The sequence below is a fragment of the Panthera uncia genome (genome assembly GCF_023721935.1).
Source record: "Panthera uncia isolate 11264 chromosome D3 unlocalized genomic scaffold, Puncia_PCG_1.0 HiC_scaffold_8, whole genome shotgun sequence".
Classification (NCBI taxonomy): Eukaryota; Metazoa; Chordata; class Mammalia; order Carnivora; family Felidae; genus Panthera; species Panthera uncia.
The window spans coordinates 65,373,660-65,397,392 of NW_026057586.1; the positions used below are offsets into that span (position 1 = coordinate 65,373,660).

Here is a 23,733-nt window from a genome sequence, read left to right on the forward strand (position 1 = left end):
CAGAGCTGAGAACGGGGTCTTGGAGCCAGGCTCTCCCGGCTTCCAGCCCCCACGGAGCCGCTTCCTAGTGGAGTGTGGGGCTTTGAGCAAACCCCTTCACCTCGCAGAAAGTCAGCTTTGCCATCCGTAGAGTGGGGATGATGACAGCATCTCCTGGCGGGGGGGCGTCCTGAGGACTCAGTGAAGTAATGCAAACAAAGCTGGCCCGTAGTAGGTCTTGAATAAGTGCTGATGACTGATGTCAGCACAGACACCTAATGGGCCCTCAGTTCGGTTCAGGTAAACACATGTGCCAGGCCCTGAGCGAAGGGCTTGGGATACATCGGTGAACAATGTGGTCAAAGATCCCTGTCTCAGGGATTAACATTCCAGTGGGTTCAGGCAGTGAACAATGGGCATGATACATAAGAACATGTATAATGTGTCAGGGGGTGGAGTGTGCTGTGGAAAGAAGGAAGTAAGCAAGTAAGAAGGCTCAGGAGGACTTGGATGGGTGGGACCGGGGGGCCTACCTAAGAAGGTGACATTTGGACAGAGACTTTGGAAGAGGGGAGGGAATAGGCCAGGGAAGCTTGGGGGAAGAGGCAGCAGCCGGTGCCAAGGTCCTGTGGTCCGAGTGTGCACAGGTGCTTTCGTGAATCTGGAGGGAGGCCAGGGTGGCTGCCGAAGAGTGAGTGAGGGGAGCAGAGTTGACAGCAAGGTCGTGGAGGTCACGTGAAGGACTTTGCCTGGTGCTGTGAGGGTGACGGAGCCGTGGAGGGGTGACACCTCGAGTGACACAACCTGATGTGGTTTTGAATAGAGCCCCCCCGGTTGCCACACACGGAGCAGACTGAAGCGGGACGAAGGCAGGACGAGGAAGCGCAGTGAGGGACCCCTGCAGGTGTCCAGGGGGGAGACGGTGGTGGCTCAGACCAGAGGCAGCGGAGGAGGTGGGGAGAAGGGGGCAGGTTCCGGATCTGTTTTGAAAGTTGAGCCACAGGATTTGCTGGTGGATTGGATGTGGGGTGGGAGGGAAGGAGAAGAGTCCTGAAGACACTGAGGGTTTGGGGCCTGGCCGTTGGAAGGGTAGAGGTGCCGTTGACTTTCTTCAGGAAAACTGTAGGTGGGTGGGTTTGCGACTGAGGCAGATCAGGACTCGGCTTTGGACTTGGGGGGTGGAAAGAATGTCTGTCAGACACCCCATGTTGTCACGGTTCCCCATCCTCTCCCCAGCCTCGCTTTCCCTGTCTGTACAACAGGAACGGTAACTTCTGCCCTGCCCATGTCTAATGGTCGTTGAGATGCTCGGGTGGGAACCTTTATTTTATTTTTTTTTTAAAGTGTATGCATTTATCTTGAGAGAGTGAGAGCAGAGGAGGGTCAGAGAGAGAGGGAGAGAGAGAATCCCAAGCAGGTTCTGTGCTGTCAGCGTGGAGCCCGATTCGGGGCTTGAACTCACAGATCCATGAGATCATGACCTGAGCTGAAATCAAGAGTCAGGTGCTTAACTGAGCCACCCAGACGCCCCTGAGTGGGAATGTTAAAGGGCCTCCCGGGAGGGTCAAAATACCAAGTCCGCGTGGTGAGATTTTTTTGGCCCCTTACATAATTCCTGGCATTTCTGAGCCCCCACTAGGAGGCCCTCAGAACCTTTAGACACAAGCAGGCCCTGCTAACCCCCATTGTAGGGTTCACAAGAATCCACCGGGCACATCCATCATGGTGACAGTTCCCGACTCTTCCCTGTTAGGGCCCCTCCTGGCAGGACCACCATCCCATCCCCCCAGTTAGTCTGCAGGATCCTCAACATAAAAGGAAAAGAGAACCTTGTGATGTGCGTGGCTCCCCCCGGCTCGTCGGGCCCTTCCCGGGTCCTCGGTGGGCCTCAGCCACACTCCCATGCCTTTGGGAGTTTCGTGCTGACCGGATGAGATGAACCCTGCTCTTGAATGGAGGGCTTGCAGGCTGGCAGCCCTTGCCATCCCAAAGGAACCGTTGCTGAGTTTCAGACATTCCAGGGCTTCAAGCATTTGGAAGGGGCGTGCCAATTCTGTGACGGCCAAAAGGAATGATAAATGCAGGGTAGAAGCTCTGGAGGGGTGGGCCTGTGAGCAAAACACTTCTGGGAGCCAGGAGTCCCAAGCGTGATTGCTGTGTGACCCCAAGGCAATTGCTTGCCCTCTCTGGGCCTCAGTTTCTCTATTGGTATAATGAAGTATTGGACTGGGTTCTCCTTAAGTATTGGACTGGGGGTTTTTTTTTTTTTTTTTTTTTTTTTTTTTTACTGTGCACAGTCTCCCAATTCTATGAATCTAGTAAAGAACGGAGCTTTGGGGTCAGACAGGCCTGAGTTTAAATCCAGCCTTCCCTGCTGTGTGACCTTGAGTGAGGGGCTTCATGTCTCTGAGCCTCAGTTTTCTCTCTGGGGATGAGAAATCCCCCTTTCTCAATGGGGATTATGTAAGCATCTCATTGCAGAGACCAGCAGGGAGAGCACCTGGCACGCGGTAGTAGTCACTGTATAGGTGGAAACATTCCTTCCCGCGAATATTCTATGAACCACGTAGTATATAGGATGCTAACTGGCTGCCTGACTGGCGGAATGATTTCCAGGTTGAGACGCTAGAGGGCGCTCCTGTTCTAACAAATCACCTAGCTCTGAGGTGGACTTTTAATTTTTATTTTACTTTATTTTATTTTATTTTATCTTGTTTTGTTTTGTTTTTGTTTTGTTTTGTTTTGTTTTGTTTTGTTTTTTTGTTAGTAATCATGGTTTTCTTTTTTCTTTTTTTTTAAATATAATTTATTGTCAAATTGGTTTCCATACCACACCCAGTGCTCATCCCAACAGGTGCCCTCCTCCCTGCCCATCACCCACTTTCCCCTCTCCCCCACCCCCCCATCAACCCTCAGTTTGTTCCCAGTATTTAAGAGTCTCTTGTGGTTTGCCTTCCTCCCTCTCTGTAACTTTTCTTTTCCCCCTGCCCCTCCCCCCTGGTCTTCTGTTAAGTTTCTCAGGATCCGCATGTGAGTGAAAACATATGGTATCTTTCTCTGCCTGACTTATTTCACTTAGCATAATACCCTCCAGTTCCATCCACGTTGCTACAAATGGCCAGATTTCATTCTTTCTCATTGCCAAGTAGTATTCCATTTATATATAAATCCGTTTGTCAGTTATGGACATTTAGGCTCTTTCCTTAAAGCAGCCACATACCTGAGTGTGTGTAACCCTCTCCAGAGAGGCAGGTGCTTGAATTATCCCCATGTTGCGCATCGGGTCGTTGAGGGAAACCTGACTTGTCCAAGGTCACATGGAGAGAAGGCATCAGAACCTGGTTTCTGGGGCAGGGCTTTTTCGCCTGGAGCCCACGGTCCCTCTTTGCACCCCGAGGTCTCCTGCAGCCTGAGTTCTGGTGCCCAGGAAGGAGGAGTCAGGCCACTCGGATCAGTCTTGGTGGGATAAGCTGGGCCAGCCCCTGAGCCCTGGTCCTTTCAGCCCAATATTGAGAAGGGGGTATAGTGTAGGATGTAAATGATGGAGGGGGGTGGGGTGGGTACATTTTGCTGAATCCTAGGATGCTGGTCCCTGGAGAGAAGCTGTACCTTTTTTGTTTGTGTGTTTTGGTGGTAAGTCTGGCTTCAGGCCATCAGTAATGGATGAGTAAACAACTAATTGCGGGTCAGTGCCTGTCCTGCTGCCCACTTTTGTCACTGGTGGGCAAAGGACTTTTCCAGAGCTGAAAAGGGACTTGGATTTGGGACTTGCAAGCTGAACAAATATAGGGTTTCCATGTTTGAGGCAGAACGGATACGTGGGAGGCAGCCTGGGAGCCAGGATACTGGGGTCTGGTCCCACTCTGGGCCCAGCGACTTCGTCTTTGAAAGGCACTCACTGGCTTGTCTCAGGGTCGGCTTGCTGTGCACGTGTACTGAGCGCCTGCTCGGGGCTGGGCCCTGAGCTGGGTCTTAAAGCCTGAGCAGGACCAGCGGGGAATGGACATTCTGGTGGCAGGACCAGCTGGTGCAAAGGCCTGGCAGTTCTGGAAGAGGTGGGAGATGAGAGGGTATCTTTATTTGGAGCCTAAAGGACATAATATCAGTATTTCCTCAAAGGGGAAGTGATGGTATGCTTGAGAAAGAAATTTGGTTCCAATTATTCATTTGAGAAAACCCCTTGCTTTCTTTTTAAGGAAACCTCTCTTTATTTTTTATGGAGAAATCCTGAGGTAGGGAGGGAAAAATGTTTGTAGATCTATTCTGTTCAATGTTATATTAATATTTTGTATTAGCCGTGCATTCATAAAACGTAAGCACGTTCATGTGGTTAACATAATATCATTTTATAGTCACGATGTAAATGCAATAACACGGTAATAGGAGGTGTTTTTTACCTTCTCTTCTGGGGCCAGGGTATGTCTTCGCCAGGACGGCCAGATTAAATTACCGTAGCCCAAGTGGCCTACACGACAGAAATTTATTTTTTCACGGTTCTGGAGGTTAGGAGTCCAAGATCAAGGTAGGTTTGGTTTCTCCTGAGGCCTTTCTTCTTGGCTTGCCGACGGCTACCTTCTCGCTGTGTCCTCACACGGCCTTGCCTCTCTGCTCATGCACTCTGGCGCCTGTGTGTATCCATATGTCCTCTTCCTATGGGGACACCAGTCAGATGGGATTAGGGCCCACCCTGAGGGCTTCATTTTAACCTAATCACCTCTCGAAAGGCCCTGTGTCCAAATACAGTCACATTCTGAGGTCCCAGGACCAGGGCTTCCGCATTCAAATTTTGGGAAAACACAGTTCAGTCCACAGCAGCCAGGCACCACGCAGAGTGTTTCGTGTGGCTTTATTTTACCCTCGCGACAGTCCTGCGAGGGAGAGGCTGTTACCACCCCCGTCTCACAGATGATGACACTGAGGCTCAGAGACAGGTAAAGTCGCTTGCAGAAGACCACACAGCGGCTCAGCCGTGGATCTGGGATTCGATCCCATACGGTGTTGCCTCAGAGCCTGCACTGTGTTAGTTCACGTTTTTAAATTGACTTTAATCCTGAGGATGCCTCTTTTAATCTTTCACAATTCTGTCGAATTTACCGGACGTTTCCTGATTGCCAGTCTGTACTCTGCCCTGTCCTTGTTTAGGTGCAGTTGGAGGAGACCCAGACGGAGAGGGAAGGCCCCCCCACCGGACCCTGGTCCTGTCCCAGCTTGTTGGCCTGTTGGCCACCTTCCCTGGGGGGCGTGCCGGGGGCCGCCCGCTCCCTGCTCTGCTCCTGACTGCCCGTGTTTGCCGAGAGCAGCCTGGGCCCATGAAAGCAGCCTTTGTCCTCCTGGAGGGATGACCTAAGTCCCGTCTGGGGAACAAAGCGTCGACCTGCCACGTGAGTTCAGGTCAGCCCCAGTAGCCTGCAGAGTCTCTCAGGCTGCCTGGGGAGGGGGCAGCCTTGGTCACAGGGCGGCTGATTAGGTAGGCTTAGGAAAGCCGCAGAGCCCTCCGGCGTCCTGAGCGCCGAAGCCAGGGGCTGCTGTGTGCACAGAACTTTACAGCTTCTAAAGTCCCCCGCTTTCTGGTTTAGTGCATCCTTTCAGATGGTGCAAGGTCTACAGGTCAGGGACTCAGATAGGCAGGTACCAGGTGTTTTGGGGAACCACTTCCAAAACATGGGGGTATAAACCAGCCACTATTTAATATGCTCATAGTATTTGGTAGGTCAGGAAAATCGGACAGGGCTCGGTGGGGACAGCCGCTCTGTGATCGTTGGGGGTCAGCTGGGAGCCCTGAATGGCTGTGGGCTGGAATCATCCGGAGGCTTCTTCTCACCTCCCTGCTCGGTGCCTGCGATGAGCTGGGAGCTGGGCTTCTGTGGGACTGTTGACCGGACACCTAAATGCAGCCACTGCAGCCTGGGCTTCCCCAGCCACAAGCCCACGAGGCAGGTGTCATCCTTTATGATGGACACAGCCCCCGGGAGTCACTTCCACCGCTCCTTGTGGATTGAAGCAGTCTCAAGCCTCCTTCCCCCTGGATTCGAGTGGAGGGGACACGGACCCACCTTCCAGTGGGAGAAGTGCCAATTTGCAGTCATGTTGCAAAGCCACCCTGGCTAGAAGTAAAAGAAAACGTGACTAGGTATCATTTATTGAGCACTTACTGTGTACCACGGCTTCATGCGGATTAAACCTATAGGATCCTCCCCACAGCCCCCAGGAGGGGGTGGATTCAAAGCCTGCTGTTTTCCTGGCACATTTGGCCCGAGAGGGTGGGGGAACCGAGGGAAATCAACATCAGTGTTGAACTTGCCACAGTCGGAAGTTGTGGGCTGACTTTTCCCCCCTTCCTTTTCCAAACTTAGAATATCCCTCGAGTTCTTGAAAATTCTCACTTAACTGTCTGATTCATCTCGTCCCCACTCACCCATCCTTGCTTCTGGCGCTCAGTTTCTCTCTCCGGGTGCTGAGTGTCCCCCCCCCCCCCCCCCCCCCCCCCCCTAACCCCTTCTCCCCTCTGTAGCCCTGCGGGGAGGGCGCACTGCACACCCCCATCCCCCCTCCCCATCTGGCTTCCTCTCTCAGAGCTTTTGAGGAACCATCGAGTGGGGCCCTGTGGTCCTGATGGAGGAACCAAGCTGTTACTCACCCCTGTGCGAGTGCCACGTTCTCTGTTCCTCCAGGGCCAGCCTTGGGGCTCATTTATCCGCCTTCCAGGGTCTGACATTCGATAGGTGCCCAGTATTTGTTTGGTGAACTGAACCCATCAGTGGTGAAGCGGGGAAGGATGGCTGGCTGGTCAAGGGCAGAGGTTCTCTCTTATCTGTGTCCCTGGCACACAGAGGGTACTCAGTAAGTGCTCATTGTACCAGACGAATGAAGCTGTGAAGGGGTGGATGGGGCTGAGAGCGGTGACTGTGCCAGGTATTTGTACCCTTGTCACACCGCACAGTGCTTGCCACCTGTTCACTCTGTTCATGAACGTTAAGCAGAATTGAATGAGTGAAGGAAAAGCGAAACTTCTTGAGAGTAGGGACGCGTCTTGATTATTTGTTTCCCCGGTTCTTAGAACAGGGCTTGGCATACAGTGGGTGCTCAATAAATGCATGCTGAACTGAATACATGACTGAATGAATGAATGGGCAAATGAGTGAATAAACGAAACTTTGGGAGGTGGTAGGGCCCGTGTCTTGTTCATGTCTTTCCTCAGGTCCTAATGCAGGGCCAGGCAGACAGCAGGTGCTTATTACCACATGCTCCCTGTGTTGCCCTGACCTTTGTAGGGGCGTCTGTCCCTGAGGATTGAGAGGGGAAGGCTGGCTGGGTGGACCTTGCCTGTCTTGATTTGCCCCCCTGCCCCGCCCACCGGGCCCCACTGCAGACTTTTCCTGTTGTTCCAGTGTGCACAGGTGGACAGGAAGTCCCCGAAGGCCTGCCTGGGAGCTGCTTCCCCTATTTTCTTCATGCCAGGCTGGCCTTGAGTGGGACCAAGGCACCAGTCTGAGCCCCAGCGCCGTCGTCTGGCTGTGGAACAGTCTCCCACCCCCCACCCCCCCGCCCCCCCAGGAGTTTTCTTCCTGACCATGTTAGTGATTCTATTTTAGAGCTGGCTGGCCAGCTTACGCCCGGCAGGGGAAGCCTGGGAGAATGTTCTGCACAGAAGCCAGCCCCTAAAATCGCCTTGTTCTGATGCCGGCCGGGCAAGTTAACCCCCCAACAGCTGAGCCTCCGGCACAGAACAGAGTCAAGGCTTTGGGGGTCTGAGAGAGCAGGATTCAAATCTACCTCTGTGACTTTAAGTAAATGGGTGTAGTAAACCTTTTATTATATTTGTTTCAGGATCCTGTTTCCCAATCCAGGGCTATGCATGTCTGTTGTTTTTTTCAACTCCTTGTGCTGAGGCCACGCACTCCCAGAGATATGGTTTCAGTGGATTCCCAGCAACTGTGTTTAAAGAACTGTCTGCCCCAGTTGAGATCGAGAGACAGTGTCTCAGGCTGTGTCCTCGAGAAGCAGAGCCTGAGACAGGGATTCACGCGTACGGGATTTAGCGATGGAGAGTCGAGCCTGGGAGGAGTCTGGGAGGGTAAACAGCACCACCAGATAAGACCCGCCTTGAAGCAGGCGGGCAGCTCTTCCTTTATCAGCCAAGGTCCCCAGAACCTGGGGGACGGGTGCCTCAGCCAGTCCAGGAGACTTGGGTGAGTGGCACGGACAGCATTTACGACAGCCAGCCAGATTTGAGGGTTACTGACTCGATTCAGCAGGACACTGGGTGTAAATTGGCTGGCATAGGGTAGTCAAAGCTTCATCAACAGTAGCTTGGTAAACACGAAAATCTGTTAAGGAAATGAAGGTGGATAAATCAGAGTTGACGATGTTTATTCTTCAAAAGCCCATAAGGAGCCAGGTTCAAAGAGTGGGTGCAGAGGTGAGGCCCCCACATCCTCTGCCTCCGAGGAGGGTGGACACACTCATAAATATTTATTTATTTTTGAGAGAAGACAGAGAGACGGAGCACAAGTGGGGGAGGAACAGAGAGAGAGGAAGACACAGAATCTGAAGCCGGCTCCAGGCTCCGAGCTGTCAGCACAGAGCCTGACGCGGGGCTCAAACCCACAAACTGTGAGATCGTGACCTGAGCCGAAGCTGGACGCTTAACCGACTGAGCCACCCAGGTGTCCCTGGACACACTCATAAATGGATACATGTGCGGTCGTGCCGTACCTTGAATGTCTCCACGCACTGAGGCGAGATTCGGTAGAAGGAGGAAAGTTTTAACACAAGCGTCCAAACATCAAAGAACGAGTTTTTTTTTTTTTTAATTGGAAAAGCGATCCATACGCACACATGGTCAACATTTCCAAGAGAGCAAAATTGTATTCTAAGGAAAAATCGGGCTCCCTGCCACCACTTCCAACCTCAGTCCCTTCCCAAAAGCTGGTGACCATTTCCATACGTCTCCTTTTAGAAATGTTCTCTGCACACGAAAGACTGTGTCTGTGCATGTACCTGTGTCCTCCTGTATACACACACACGCACACACACACACACATTTTAAAATAAATCAGACCTTGCTGTGCTATATGCAGCGTCCTAGGCCTTGATTTTTCTTCTTCTCATAGACCTGACGTCTTTCCCTATGAGGACAATAGGTCTACTCTATCTGATGGCTTTATGTTTTTTCCTTGCACTGTACTTTATTGATCCGGTCTCCTCTGGGTGGACACGCAGGTCGTTTCCAATTCTACCTACCATAAACCGAGGCTGCGGTGAACACGCTTGTGCAGACCTCTTTGCGCCCTTGACGTGTTGCGTCTGCGGGAGAAGTGCCTAACCGTGGACTTGCGGGGGCGTTTGGAGGTTGAATAGAGGTCTTCCAGGTGGGCCGGGAGAGAGGGGGATGGGGAGGTGTTCAGGCAGAAAGAACGGTGTGTGGATACAGGAGCTGGAAGCTGAGAACAGGGCGGCCTCTGCCCTCGAGCACAAGTGTGGTCTGAGCCCCCATGCCTGGGGCTCTGGCCTGATGCTCTAATGCCCCATCATGGGCCAGGGTTTTACGTCAGCTCTAGGGATCCAGGGCGTGCAGGTGACCGGTTATGAGGGTTCTGGCCCAGCGGCCTCTTAAGACCCGCTCGTGGGCGTCAGGGTTCGCCTCTGGGCACCGTGCACTCTGGAGCCCTCCGCTCCAATGCTGTCTCAGTTGAGAGATCTCAGCGTTTCTCTTTAAGTCTCCAGGGCCCTGGCCTCCCCGAGCGCATGGGTAGTTTAGTGAGAAGCCCACCGTGGCAGGTTCTCTTGGAATTCCTCTGCTCCCAGTTCCTGGTTCAGCCTGGCTTCCCACCTAAAACGTTCCCAGGCCTGTAGCCCCCAGCTGGGCACCCGGGTGGCTCTGGGACTAAGTCAGCTAATGGCTAACCCTGTTTCTTCTCTCCCTATCCTTGTTCCCCACGTGTGCTCTGGGAGTTGAGATCTCTCTCAGATGTCTGCTGGAGTCTCTCGGTCCCTTAGAGCATGAACATTCCTTTGGGAAAATCCACACCCAGAGAACCTTTCTGAGGCCCCTGTGGACAGACAGCCAGAGGCTGGCTCCCTCTTCCTCTATAAGGCAAAAGAGGTTACTAGTTACTGAGTGCTTGCTGTATCCAGGCGCCACACAAGGCCTTTCCTGTCGTCTCATTGGGTTCGCGTAGCACTCCCAACCCAACAGTATTGTCACTGCCATTTTATCACAGGCTCAGAGAGGTGCGGTGACTTGCCCAGGGTCACACAGCCATCGAATGAGGGATGTACATTGGTCCCACAGTTAGGTCCTTTCTCCTCTACCATGTTGCTCCCTGCTGTTTCTTGCTGGAAAATCCTTGCTGGGAATGCTCTTTCGCTGGATGTCTGTCCCATTGAGCCATAGGCCCCACCAGGGAAGGGGTCTTCATCTGCCTCATCCACCTGGCTGTGTCCCCAGAGTCCAGCTACAGGGCCTGGCACATGGTAGGCACTTAGTGAATATCTGTTGAATGACTAAGCGAACTCAGGAAGGTTAAGGCCTTGGTCTGTGTGCTGACAAACAAAACTTTCATCCACTTGTAGTAGTATTTATGATGATAGCTTGGTCCCTAAGTTCAGAGTGAGACTCGCATTGTTAAAAACGAAAGCCCTCCCTCTGCCTCTGCACACCAGTTTGCCTCGTAGGAAGCTGGCGTTTTGCAATTTGTCCTCCGGGAGCCAAGCGAGGATTGTCTCTTCTGTAGAATGTCACCAGAGAAAGGAATCTGAACATTTCCTTTAGAAATTTCTGCGTAAGACGTGAAAGTGCGCGGGAGACGCGTACTTGAAGGTTTCGGTTGCCATGGCTACCGGGCAATACAGGGATTGCGTCCTCACCCACAGTCTCCGCCAGACCTTCAACCGCCGTGTCTCCGTTACAGGGTTTTGGCTTTGAAGTGCGTTTTCTGCAGTGAGGGGCTGGGAGGGATTCCTGCTGCTGAGTCTCTGCCGGCTGACTTGCTTTCGCCAGCAAGTATTGGTGTCCTGTGCCCGTGTCCATCAGGCTCCGTCTTCTGCGCACCAGACGCTGGTCTTGGCACTGAGCTTTAGGAAAAGCGCAGCCCCTGCCCCAGCCGAGTGCGTGTTCTAGTGGGAGATACAGCTAGGGCATATGGACAGTGTGGCAGAGATTGGAAGGAGATGTGGCCGCAAAGGGCTCTAAGAGGGCATGGCATTTGAGCAGCAGAGGTCTGAAAGAAGGAGGCTTCGTGCGGATGTCTGGGGGAGGGGTGTTTCAGGCAGGGGAAACAGCACATGCAAAGGCCCTGAGGTGGCAGCCAGCTTGGAGGGGTTGAGGCCAACAGGGATGCCGACACGGCCAGCCTACTAACGAGCAAGTGGGGGGAACGGGTGGGGGTCTGGAGGGCCGGGGCAGAGCTTTTGGAGTTTATTCTGCTCGTAGTGGGGAGCTGAGGGAGCGCTGTCAGTGGGGGTTAACATGATGGCATGGAAAATTAGAAAACTCATCCAGGCTATTGTGTATAGGCAGGTGCCCTAGAGGGGCAGGAGGAGGAGTGGAGAGGCCAGAGGTGATGGGGGCTTGGCTCTGGTGCTGAGGCAGGATGGGGGAGTAGGGAAGAAGCAATCTAATTCAGGCTGTAGTTTCGAGGAGGGGTTAGTGAGGAGAGAAAAGAAACTAAGGAAGGTTCCAGGCTTCTGGCTGGGACAGTGGGGTGGGTGGTGGCACTATTTGCTGTGACCAGAGAGAGGAGAGAGCTGATTTCAGTCTGGGCATCAATGATGCCATTAGATTTTGGAACAGAGAGGGGGTTGGGATTGAAGGAGGTTTCATCTGGCTTTTTAAAAAGATGGGTGATGTTGAAGCTTTCCCGGAGGGGCTGGCCCGGCAGGAGGGGAAACACGGGGGCTGCAGGGAATGAGAGACAGTTGGATGCCGGGCTGATCTCCTGGGGTTGGTGGGAGGAGGTGCCTTAGGGCACAAGAGGAGGACACAAGCTGGCCCGGGCTGCAAGGAGGCCCCTTCTTTTCGTAGCGGTGGAAGGGGAGGTAGGCTGGCCTCCTGGATGCAGGGGGCAAGAGAGGCTGGGGTCTTTCTTCTTCGACTGCTTGGATTTTTTTGCAATGAAGGGAGAGGTGAGCTCACTGGCTGAGTGTGGAGGGGGAAAGGAAGGGAGACTTGGAGATGAGCAGAAGGAGTGAATTGACTAAGGTTGGAAGCGGGCAGGCGCCTGGGTTCAAATCCAGCCCTCCAACCACTGGCAAGTTACTAAGTGCCAGCATTCATGCAGTGCTCTCTACACGCTGAGCAATGCCCAGGCAGCCCTCCAAAGCGCTTTACAGACCAGGAGACTGAGACTCAGAGAGGTACAACTCCTTGCCCAGGGTCACACAGCTTATCGGTGGACAGGCCAGATTTTGAGCCCAGGCACTGTGGAATGTGCTTTCCAGGCTGGAAACCAAATCTGAGGTCCACATGTCTCCTCTTTCAAGAGGAGACGGGACCTCGGGGAGGTTTTGGTGGACACCGCGTGGCCCACGGTAGGCGCGTGAGTGATGGCCGCACCACCTCCGCTGACCTGTTTCTGTTCACTTGGTTTTCCACCAAGTGACCCTTGCTGCTGGCATCTCATCACTGCACACATTTTCAGTTGCTCAGAGAGGGCCTTCCTCTGAAGGGTCTCATTCAGTCCGTTTTGAAATGAGAGACTTGGCAGGGGGGACGGAAGGTGGCTACGGTGGTTATCGTCACAAGTTGAAAATAACTTGTTTGGGTAAGAACCGGGTGGCACGGGGATCTTCCCCGACACCCTGGCCCCCGCCCCCTCTCCCCATTCATTTCTGCTTCTGCTTCTGACCTCGTCTGCTTCTGACCTCGTCAGCCCCTGCCTCGCCCCTAGCAGGACCCCACTGGGGAGGCAACTGCCTTGTCATACGCAAACCGTCAACTCAGACCCTCCTGACAAAGGACTGGATTCATCAGAACGAATAGGACTTTTCATGGTGGGATGAAGGATGGGGCTGGTTTAACTACCCTGTTTGATTGATTGATTGATTGATTGACTTGTTTGCTTCAAGTTTTTATTTAAGTTCCGCTCAGCTAACATACAGTGTAATATTCCTATAAGTTTCAGGAGTAGAACCATCCTGTTTGAACAGAGGGTGGGGGCGATTCCGCCCACAGCTCTGAGCTTTCTGGAGGGGCCCAGCGCTGGCACATGTGGACCCTCAGGGTGGTTCTGTGGAGTAAATGAGTGGGTTGGACCAGAAGGGCTCTTACGGATTGTCAGTGGCAGCCCAGAGATAGGAGAGCAGAGGACTCCCCGAGGCCACATGGCAGTCCCGGCCTCCCACCTTCAGCCCAGAGACGGGGGGGAGTGACGGGTGAGCACGAGCAGGACACAGCTCAGCGGTGCATCAAGAAGGGGGACCTGGGTCATCTCAGTGATGGCTGATGAATGCAGTCCCCTCCACCTTCCCCCAGTGGCCTCTCCAGGCATCCTTCCGTTACTGGAAGGACACAGGGGTTGGTTTAAAGCTCAGGGCGGCGTTGTTAGAAAATACGTCCTGTGGGGGCGCCTGGGTGGCTCAGTCGGTTGTGTGTCTGACTCTTGGTTTCTGCTCCGGTGTGGTCTCTTAGTTCATGGGTTCGAGCCCCCGTGTTGGGCTCCGTGCAGGCAGAGCAGAACCTGTTTGGGATTCTCTCTCTCTCCCTCTCTCTGCCCCTCCCCTGCTCTCTCGCTCTGTCTCTCTCTCTCAAAAAATAAATAAACATTGAGGCTCCTTGCTGGCTCTGTCGGTTAAGCGTCCCGCTTCGACTCAGGCTGTGATCTCGCAGTTTCTGGGTTCGAGCCCCGCATCGGGTTCTGTGCTGATTCTTTGTCTCCCTCTCTCTCTGCCCCGCTTGTGTTCTCTCTCTCTCTCAAAAAGAAATAAACATTAAAAAAATTTTTTTTAAACATAAAAAGACTTTAGAAAATATGTCATGTGTTTTGAGACAGTTGTGAAAATGGACACTCTAAAAAGATGCCTTGATCAGGGATGTGTCCTGCATTTGAAATACGACTTTGTGTTTCAATGACCCCAGTCTTGTAGCCTGGGTGGGTCTGGGAATACTGGGCTTCCAGCCCTCCCTTCTTTCCCTTCCCGCCTCCTTCACATCCTTGCTGAGCCCTGACCCTGTAACTGGCCCTTTGCTGGTTCCACTCATTCATTCCACAACTACTTGTGGAGGGTCTTAGGGGCTGGGAATCCTGCGGTAAACGGGACAGCCGTGAGTGTGCCATATCTTGCGTGGGGTTGTTGAGACTTTGATTAAAGGCTCACTCCAGAACATGTATACGAAAGGACATCAGCCTGCAAACCAGACAGACCCAGGTTCCAGGCCCAACTTTGCCACTTCCTAGCTAAGTGACCACAGGTACCACACTGAACGCCTCTGAGCCTCAGTTTCCCCGTCTGTAACAGAGGCACTGCCAGCTCAGAGTGTGGTTTTGGAGATTCTGGGGAGAAACGGTACGTGTGGGTTTTACAAAAGATGGGGGGCTCCATGTGGTCCAGTCTCTGCACTGAATCACATTCCAGCATCCAGGAGTAAAACATTAAAACTGAAATACTGTCATGTTTGTGTGTGTCTGTAAAAGAACATTAAAGCACATGTAAATAATAAGCCCCAGTAATGCTGATGAGTTGTGCATCTCCCCTGACCCATCCCTGCACGTCTGGTCTATACATATGTGTTTCCTCTCCTTTTCGGGCTCTGTCTCTGCCCTGACCCTTTATGGTTTAGCTTGACTACAGTCTGGTTAGCCTTTAGGTGTGCTTTCTCTGGCCGGGACAGAAATTTCCTCTGAAGGTGCTGTCCCTGGGGGAGGAAGGTCCAGTTTGCTGCCAGACCCGCTGGTGGCGATCCAGCCGTCCCCGGGATCAGAAGGGGAACTCAGAGAAGCACACCAGACTTGTTCCCTGCCTGCTGCAGATGGCATTCGGAGAACGAAAGCTGTCGTTCCCGTCGTTCTGTCTGTGCATAGTCTGATCAGACGGGAAGCGCCCTGGTGAGTGAGCCCAGCACCTGCACACCTGCTCCCTCGCCTGAGAGTCCCAGGAAGAACTTGTGGGGTGCTTGGCACAGCCACATGGGTCCTTGAGGCCGGAGTGGTGGGTGAGGCTGCCTGTCCACAGGCCACCTCCAAGAGCTGCCTCTGGGGCCCTGGTGACCGAATTCAGAACGTGCAGCGGCTTCGTTTCGCTTGTCCTCAGCCACTTTATGGAGCTGGCACGGCCGGTCTTAGCTTTCACCCAAGACACACGAGGTCTCCTGGAGCCTCTGGCTTCCCAAGCTTCCCTCCCCACCTGCTTCTCTGCTGGTCCCACTTGGCCAAAACTTACCCACCCCCGGTCCCTCACCCTCAGAGTTGTGCTCATTCTAAGAGCCACCACTGTTATATTTTTTGAATAGCTTTATTGAGCGACAGTTGATACACGACACATATTTAAACTGTGCAGTTCGATGAGTTTTGGCAGGTGTGTTCCTGAGGAACCACCACCCCAATTAATATCACAAACATATTCATCACGCCCAAGAGCTTCTTCCCGCCTCTCTCCTCCCCCTTCCCCCCTCCCTGTCCCCCAGCACCCACTGATCTGCCCTCTGTCATATAGATTAGTTTGCGTTTGCTAGGATATTATACCAATGGAATCATATACCGGGTGCTCCCCTTCATCTGGGTTTCTTTCACTTCACATAATTATTTTGAGATTCATCCCTGTTGTGGATGTTAGTGGCTCATCCCTTCTCATTGCTGACGACTGTTCCGCTGCGTGGATGTCCCCATCTGGATATCCATTCACCTGTTGGCAGATGTTTGGGCAGATTCCAGTGTTCTTATGAACAGAGCTATTGTGAACCCAGGGCACCTGGGTGGCCCAGTAGGTTGAGCATCTGAGTCTTGATTTCAGCTCAGGTCATGATCTCACAGTTTGTGAGGTCGAGCCCTGTGTCAGGCTCTGTGCCGACAGTGCAGACCCTGCTTGAGATCCCCTCTCCTTCTCTCTCTGCTCCTCTCTAGCTTTTGTGTGCACGCACTCTCTCTCAAAATAAATAAGCTTAAAAAGAAAAGGTGTCTGGTTTAAAAAAAAAAAGCTACTGTGAACCTTCGTGCTCAAATCTCTGTGTGGATGCACTCTCATTTCTCTTGGGTAAATACCCAGGCCTGGAATGGCTGGGTCCCATGGCATGTGCATGTCACAATTTTTAAGAAACTGCCCACTGTTTCTGGCACAAAAACAGACACTCAGATCAATGGGGCAGAATAGAGAACCCAGAAATGGACCCACAAACATATGGCCAACTAATCTTTGACAAAGCAGGAAAGAATATCCAATGGAATAAAGACAGTCTCTCCAGCAAGCGGTGCTGGGAAAACTGGACAGCGACATGCAGAAGAATGAACCTGGACCACTTTCTTACGCCATACACAAAAATAAACTCAAAATGGATGGAAGACCTCAATGCAAGACAGGAAGCCATCAAAATCCTCGAGGAGAAAGCAGGCAAAAACCTCTTTGCTCTTGGCCGCAGCAACTTCTTACTCAACACGTCTCCGGAGGCAAGGGAAACAAAAGCAAAAATGAACTACTTGGACCTCATCAAAATAAAAAGCTTCTGCACAGCAAAGGAAACAATCAGCAAAATGAAAAGGCAACTGACGGAATGGGAGAAGATATTTGCAAATGACATATCAGATAAAGGGTTAGTATCCAAAATCTATAAAGAACTTACCAACCTCAACAGCCAAAAAACAAATAATCCCGTGAAGAAATGGGCAAAAGACATGAATAGACACTTCACCAAAGAAGGCATCCAGATGGCCAACCGACACATGAAAAAAATGCTCAACTTCACTCATCATCAGGGAAATACAAATTCAAAACCACAGTGAGATACCACCTTACGCCTGTCAGAATGGCTAACGTTAACAACTCAGGCAAAAACAGATGCGGAGAAAGAGGATCTCTTTTGCATTGTTGGTGGGAATGCAAGCTGGTGCAGCCACTCTGGAAAACGGTATGAAGGTTCCTCAAAAAAGTAAAAATAGAACTACCTTACTACCCAGCAATTTCACTACTAGGCATTTATCCAAGGGATACAGGTTATGCTGTTTCGATGGGACACATGCACCCCCATGTTTATAGCGGCACTATCAACAATAGCCCAAGTATGGGAAGAGCCCAAATGTCCATCAATGGATGAATGGATAAAGAAGATGTGGTATATATATATATATATACAACGGAGTATTACTCAGCAATGAAAAAGAATGAAATCTTGCCATTTGCAACTACATGGATGGAACTGGAGGGTATTATGCTACGTGAAATTAGTCAGAGAAAGACAAATATCATATGACTTCACTCATATGTGGAATTTAAGATACAAAACAGATGAACATAAGGGAAGGGAAGCAAAACTAATATAAAAACAGGGAGGGGCACCTGGGTGGCTCAGTCGGTTAAGTGTCCGACTTCAGCTCAGGTCACGATCTCGCGGTCTGTGAGTTCGAGCCCCGCGTCGGGCTCTGGGCTGATGGCTCAGAGCCTGGAGCCTGCTTCCGATTCTGTGTCTCCCTCTCTCTCTGCCCCTCCCCCATACATGCTCTGTCTCTCTCTGTCTCAAAAATAAATAAAACGTTAAAAAAAAAAAACAGGGAGGGGGACAAAACATAAGAGACTCTTAAATATAGAGAACAAACAGAGGGTTGCTGGAAGGGTTGTGGGAGGGGGGGATGGGCTAAAGGGGGTAAGGGACATTGAGGAATCTACCCCTGAAATCATTGTTGCACTATATGCTAACTAACCTGGATGTAAATTAAAAAAACAAACAAACAAACAAACAAAACACTTCTAGGGAAGAGAAAAAAAAAAAGAAAACTGCCCACTGTTTTCCAAAGTGGTCACACCATTTGGCTTCACACCCCCTGAGAGTTTCGGTCGCTCCCCATCCTCACCAACAGTTGGTACGTCACCGTCATTTGATGGGCAAGGATGCTGAAAGAAACAAAAAGCCCCATAAAGATGGGTCAAACAATGTGGACATGTATCACTTGACATAATTCACATAGTGGTTGGGGGGATGCAGTGCAAGGTTCAGCAAATTAGAGCCTGTGAGCTAAGAATGACTTTCGCATTTTTAAAAGGTTGTAAAAAACAACTGTAAGAAACGTTTCCCCCCTGCCCCTGCCCCAGGCCTTTCATGGGAGGCCCAGGGTGGAGGACAGTGTGGCATCGTGGCCACACAGGGTCCTTGCTGTGTGATCGTGGCCAAGTAGCTTGGCTTCTCTGAGCCTTACTTTCCTTATCTATAAAATGTGTACAAGATGGTCCCCCCCGCCCCCACCTTACAAGGCAATGCTGAGGAGTCCATAAATTATCTGATTCAGAGGGCCCTGCCTGGGCTTGCTGTGTGGTTGGGGGTCTAGAAGTTTTAGCTGAGCCGTTTACTCTGTGCCTGGCCTCAGGATGGGCCCTGGAGATAAAGAATGGAATCGACACAGCCATGACCTTCAAAGTGTTCACAGCTGGTGGAAATTGGCCCTTATAGTATGGCATCTAGAGGACACAGTGATGGGGAAGCCTGGGGGTTGGGGAGCCCAGAGGAGACACTGAACTGAGTAGAGAAGGTGGCAGGGAAGGCTTCCTGGAAGCAGGGACATCATCGTGAGGTCTTTAAAGATGAGTAGGAATTGGGGCACCTGGGTGGCTGAGTCAGTTAAACGTCCGACTTCGGCTCAGGTTGCGATCTCATGGGTTCGTGGGTTCGAGCCCCGCGTCGGGCTCTCTGCTGACAGCTCAGAGCCTGGAGCCTGCTTCGGATTCCGTGTCTCCCTCTCTCTCTGCCCCTTACCCTCTATTCTGTCTCTGTCTCTCTCAAAAATAAATAAACATTAAAAAAAAATTTTTTTAAAGATGGGTAGGAGTTGGCCAAGGAAGGAGGAGAAGAAGGATGGGATTGCAGTAGAAATACAGTAGTACTTCTTCCCTCTCCTCCCCTCCCCCCCTTCACTTCATTCATTTAGTCATTCATTCAACAAACACTTACTGAGAGCCTCCAGTGTGCTAGGCACAGGGCAATAGCAGAGAGAATAAGACATCCGGGTTCTGCTCCCAAGAGCCTTCCTTAGAGAGATAGTAATAAATGGTCAGGAAAATGCCAGGGGATGGTAGGCATTACCATGTAAAGGAAGGGTTACAGTGGTAGAGAGGGCCTGCTTTGGGCAGCTCCTTTGTGTTGGGAGGTCAAAGGGAGAGTCTACAAGGAGCGAAGACTCAGAAACTAGAAGCACCCCGGTAAGAGGGGCTGCAGTGAGGTAACCTTAGCAGCGGGAAACAGTGGGGAGGGGGCAGCTGGGGGTCTCCCCTTGATTGCCCCTGCAAGCGCGGGTGATGCGAGCCTTTGAGTCCAGCCTTTGAGTCCACCCCACAGGGGTGAACACACCTTCGTCGGAGGTGGACCAGCTGAGGCAGACCAGCTGCCCCTCTCCCTGCCCTCCCTGCCCTCCCTGCCCGGCACACGGTGGCTCCAGAAACAGCATGGGCAGAACAGCGTGCATGTAGAGATGAGTGGCCCTGGAGAATGGACCTCCAGCTGGGTCGGGAGACGGCCGCTCCTCTGTGGAGGCAAGCAGGGATGTTACGGCAGCTTTGACAAGAGAAGAGGGCTGAGGGCTGGCAAGCTGGGTGACAAGAGTAACGGGGGCCAACATGGGAGGGCTCTCTCCGACTCGGTCTCCTCCTCTGTACAGCGGGGGCATTTGTTGTGCTCTCATGAGATGGGCAGACACACGTCATGTAACTTTCAGCACCACCTGGGAAACAGGGGACCATTTTCATCCTGTTTTAAAGACAAGGGAGGACAGGGCCAGAGAAGGCCAGCCACTTAGCCAGGGTCACACAGCGAGCAGCCTGTCTCGGGAGCCCTGCCCTTGACTGTCTGTGGGGATGACACAAGATGGCGTAGGGCCTGGCAGACCGTCAGTGCTTAGGAAACACCAACCGTGTCCTTGCAGCGTTCGAGTAGATGTGGGCTTGCCCTTCGGAAAGGCCATTTCTCTTCAAAAGTTTATGTGAGCGGTCTAGCCATGGGCACCCCCCATCGGAATCTGACACCATCTCCCCCCCCACCTTTGCTGGGGGCCTACTTTGTGCACACCATTGGCACTTTCCCTGCGAGGCAGATGTCAGGATCTCCATCTGTGAGATGAGGCGCCTTGGGCAAGAGAAGACCACGTGGTATTTGAACTCGGGTCTGCTGGGCTCTCAAGGCCAGGTCGGGTCGCCTTTGAGAGGGGATGACTGGGGTTTTGAGCCAGACTTCCCCGTAATCTTCTAGTACAGTCTCCTTGGGGGGGTCAAGAGCCATAGGGGAGGGGGCACTGCCTGAGGACCCCGAGCAACAGAGGGCAGAGCCTAGGAAGGCCTCAAGCCTGGGTCTGCCGGCCCCGGGTGTGCCCACTCCCCCTCCGTTCCACCAGAGCAGGTGGATGCACGGTGCCCTCTGAGGCTGCCGGGTGGATACAGCAGAGCCCTTGTTGGAATTGAGGGCAGGAAGGGGGGGGGGTCTCTGAGGCCATCTTGGGGAACCACGTGCTCATCACGATCAGGCTTTCCTTGGGGTTCTGGCTGACCCAAGCCCGAGGAAGCAACGTGGAAAGCAGGAAGGAGGAACACAGAGTAAGGTGTTTGTCCCCGCGACCATGTCTTCAGCACCCCACATGCCTGCCTCAAGCTGGCATAACCGGAAGTGCTCATCAGGGCAGGGTTGCCTGGGTGGGGGAGGGTAGGAGCGCAGGCGGTGGGCTCAGCCAGAGCTGGGTCCGAGTCATGGCTGCGCACGCAGCCGCCGTGTGACGTGGGCTAGGCACTTTGTCATTTGGAGTCTCTGCCCCCTGGTCTGTCCAGTGGCCGTCACGACCTTCCCGGGCGACTTGGGTCAAGGCAGTGACAGGGGGCAGCGTAGGCCCTTGGCAAATGGCAACTCCCGTGATTTGTCATTGCACTTGCTGTGGACTCCAAATCACACTGTTCCGGGAGCCCCGGGGTCGTCTCCCCAGCCTGGCGTGCCGCAGGTGCTCAAGCAGATGCTTGTTGAAGTCACAAGGGAGGGAGGCAGACAGCAAGGAAAGAAAGGCCTTTTACCCATGCTCCTAACCTTTTATTAGCCTCATGCCAATGCTTAAAATATTGGGGTACTGCTGAGGGGCAAGTTCAGCCAAGGCTAGCGAGCTCCCTGCTCAGGGGTACATTTCCTAGGGGTCGTCACGTATCCCTCGTCCCTGTTCTGATTTGTCGCTCCCCAAGAACATCTTGGTTCTCTTTTGCTAACTGATCCCAAGATGGAGAAATTCAGCTGCTGTGCTGGAAAGAAACGTGCTGTCCAGCCCCAGGCAAGGCAGCCAGAAAGAGTACAGAGGGGAACCCCCTTCTTCCCAGGGAGCCCGAGGAGTGGAGGGTGGCTGTGTGACAGGGGCCTCGTGGGCAGCCCAGCCCGGTGACTCAGACCCTGGTTTACATTTTAGAGGAGGCCGGGGCCTGCAGCTTCATCAGATGCCCACTGTCTCGGAAGAGGGGCTCTAATTACAGACTGGCAGGCGGGGCCACACAGCCGGCCCTTCGAAGCGTGGAGAAGGCTGTTCTTCCCTTGAGCTCAGGGCAGGGCCTGATGAAGGAGGGTCATGAGACCCTGGCTGTTTCTAGAAAGATTTCCTTTCCAGATGATTTTTTTCCCCCTCCCCTTCCAAGGTTAATTAAGGGCATCTTAGGTCATTAAAACGGCTTTTTGAGTAAGAATGTGATGGATGGACACAAGGAAATAGTCTTGGGCTTGGTGTATAAATAACCTGGGGTTGACTTGTGAGATCAAGCCATTTCTGGGTGGTTGTTTGTTTTTTTTTTTTTCCGTATCAGACTTTTCCCTGTTGCCTTGGAAACAAGCCTAGTGAGAGGGCTGTTGGGAGTTGTAGGACTCAGGTTCAAGCCACGGTGGTTCCTTCATTTCGCACTAGGCATGTCTCCTGCCTGCTGAGTGCTGCAGGCTGTGAATCAGGGTGAATGGGACCCACCCCGTGGTGACATGATATCGAGTAGAATAGAATAAGTACTTCCCCTGTGGCTGTCATTTACTGTCTTGTACGTGCTGGGCAAGAACCATCTCAATTGGTTCTTTGCCACAATTTTTCGAATGGGCAGGTTGTCTGATCTTCAGTAGGGAAACCAGGGCTCTGAGCCGAAGGGCGTCAGCCCTGGAGGGAGACCCCGAGCCATCTGCTGACTTTCAGAAAGCATCGCTTATCTGAGGGGGAGAGAAAACAGGTTTAAACTGTGTCCACAAGCCACGTGGTCCCAGGAATTATTCTCCAAGCCTGGTGGGGAGAAAGGAAACCGGTTGATTTGCAAGCAGACCAGTCTTTCTGCGTGCGTTTCTTGCCCGTGCGATGCTTGACTGCAGGAGGTCTGGGGACAACCCAGAGAAGTGTGTGGAAAAGTCACCATCCTCATGCCACGGGGCTTGGGGCAGAATTGGCCACTTTCAAGGGTCTTAGAGGTATGGGTAGAGTCTGGCTTCTGCGCTAGGGGGGGCTTTGGAATCAGACACCCGTGGGTTCAAGTCCCAGAGCCCCCCTTACCAGTTCAGTGACCTTGGACAAGTCCCTTTGGCTCTTTAAACCTCACAGTCTTCCTTTGCAAAACGGGGATAAGTGACATCAGAACTGACCCTGCAGGGCTGTTGTGAGAGCTGAATGAGACGAGATGTGTGAGTAACTAGTTCCTGGCACATAGTAAATCCTCAGTTAATGGTTGTCGTGATTTTCACCGCCATCACCTTCCCAGCCACGTGATGTTAGCGTACTTCTAGGCCCCGGAGGCACAGTTTGGGTATGTGCAATGTTTGGGGAAGCAGGATGTGAAGAGGGTCACTTTCTGGGGCTGGTATGGAAAAGGCCGAAGCTGCTGAAGGTGGTCTTGGGGTGAGGGAAGGTTCAGTAGAGGCGGGAGACTAGGGGAAGGCAGCTTCAGACAGGGATGCAGCAAAGCACAAAAGCCCAGAGGCGAAACTGAATATGGTCACGCCGCTGGCCTTTGCATAGGGTTGGTCTTTATCTCTCCCTTCCTGGTGTACTCCTATTCATCCTTCAAAACCCCACGCAGGTACCCCTCCTCCAACTGCAGATCCTTAGTAAACGGTCATCTTCCCTTTGCTCTTGTTTTCTCAACAGCCCACTTTCTTGGGTTGGTTTGGGATCCCTCTTAGTTCCCACAGCGTATTATCCACTTGACACTCGTGTTACGATTGTTCTTTTTTTTTTTTTCTGGCTTTTTCTTCTACCTGAGGAACTCTCTACAGGGTGCCTTTGGGATCAGATTCTTGGGAGAAAATGTAGCTTCCCGTTTGAGGCGGTCCGCTGGAACACCCTCCCGCCCCCTTCGTGACTGAGAATCAGAAAGCTACCCTGAGCTGTTCAGGGACCGTCGGTCCCCGTCCGGGCCCCCACACAGCTTGCGCACAAAGTAACCGCACAAGGAATGTTTGCTGAATGAAGGAGTGACCGACATTCTCATTCCGGTGACCGCACACGCTTGTCTGGAAATGGTGATCTCTGGGTCCCACCTCACGCCGTGGATAAGATTCCCATTCATTTCCTGGATGTCAGCAGTTTCTGCAGCATTTTGGGGATTAATTATGTAAGGGGATGGCTTCCTTTCCTTTTT

General features: G+C 52.5%; 1 protein-coding gene across 1 annotated transcript in view; it reads left to right on the forward strand.

The window, feature by feature from the left end:
- KIAA1671 (KIAA1671 ortholog) overlaps nucleotides 1–23,733 on the forward strand; it is a 148,310-nt gene that overhangs the window by 47,137 nt on the left and 77,440 nt on the right.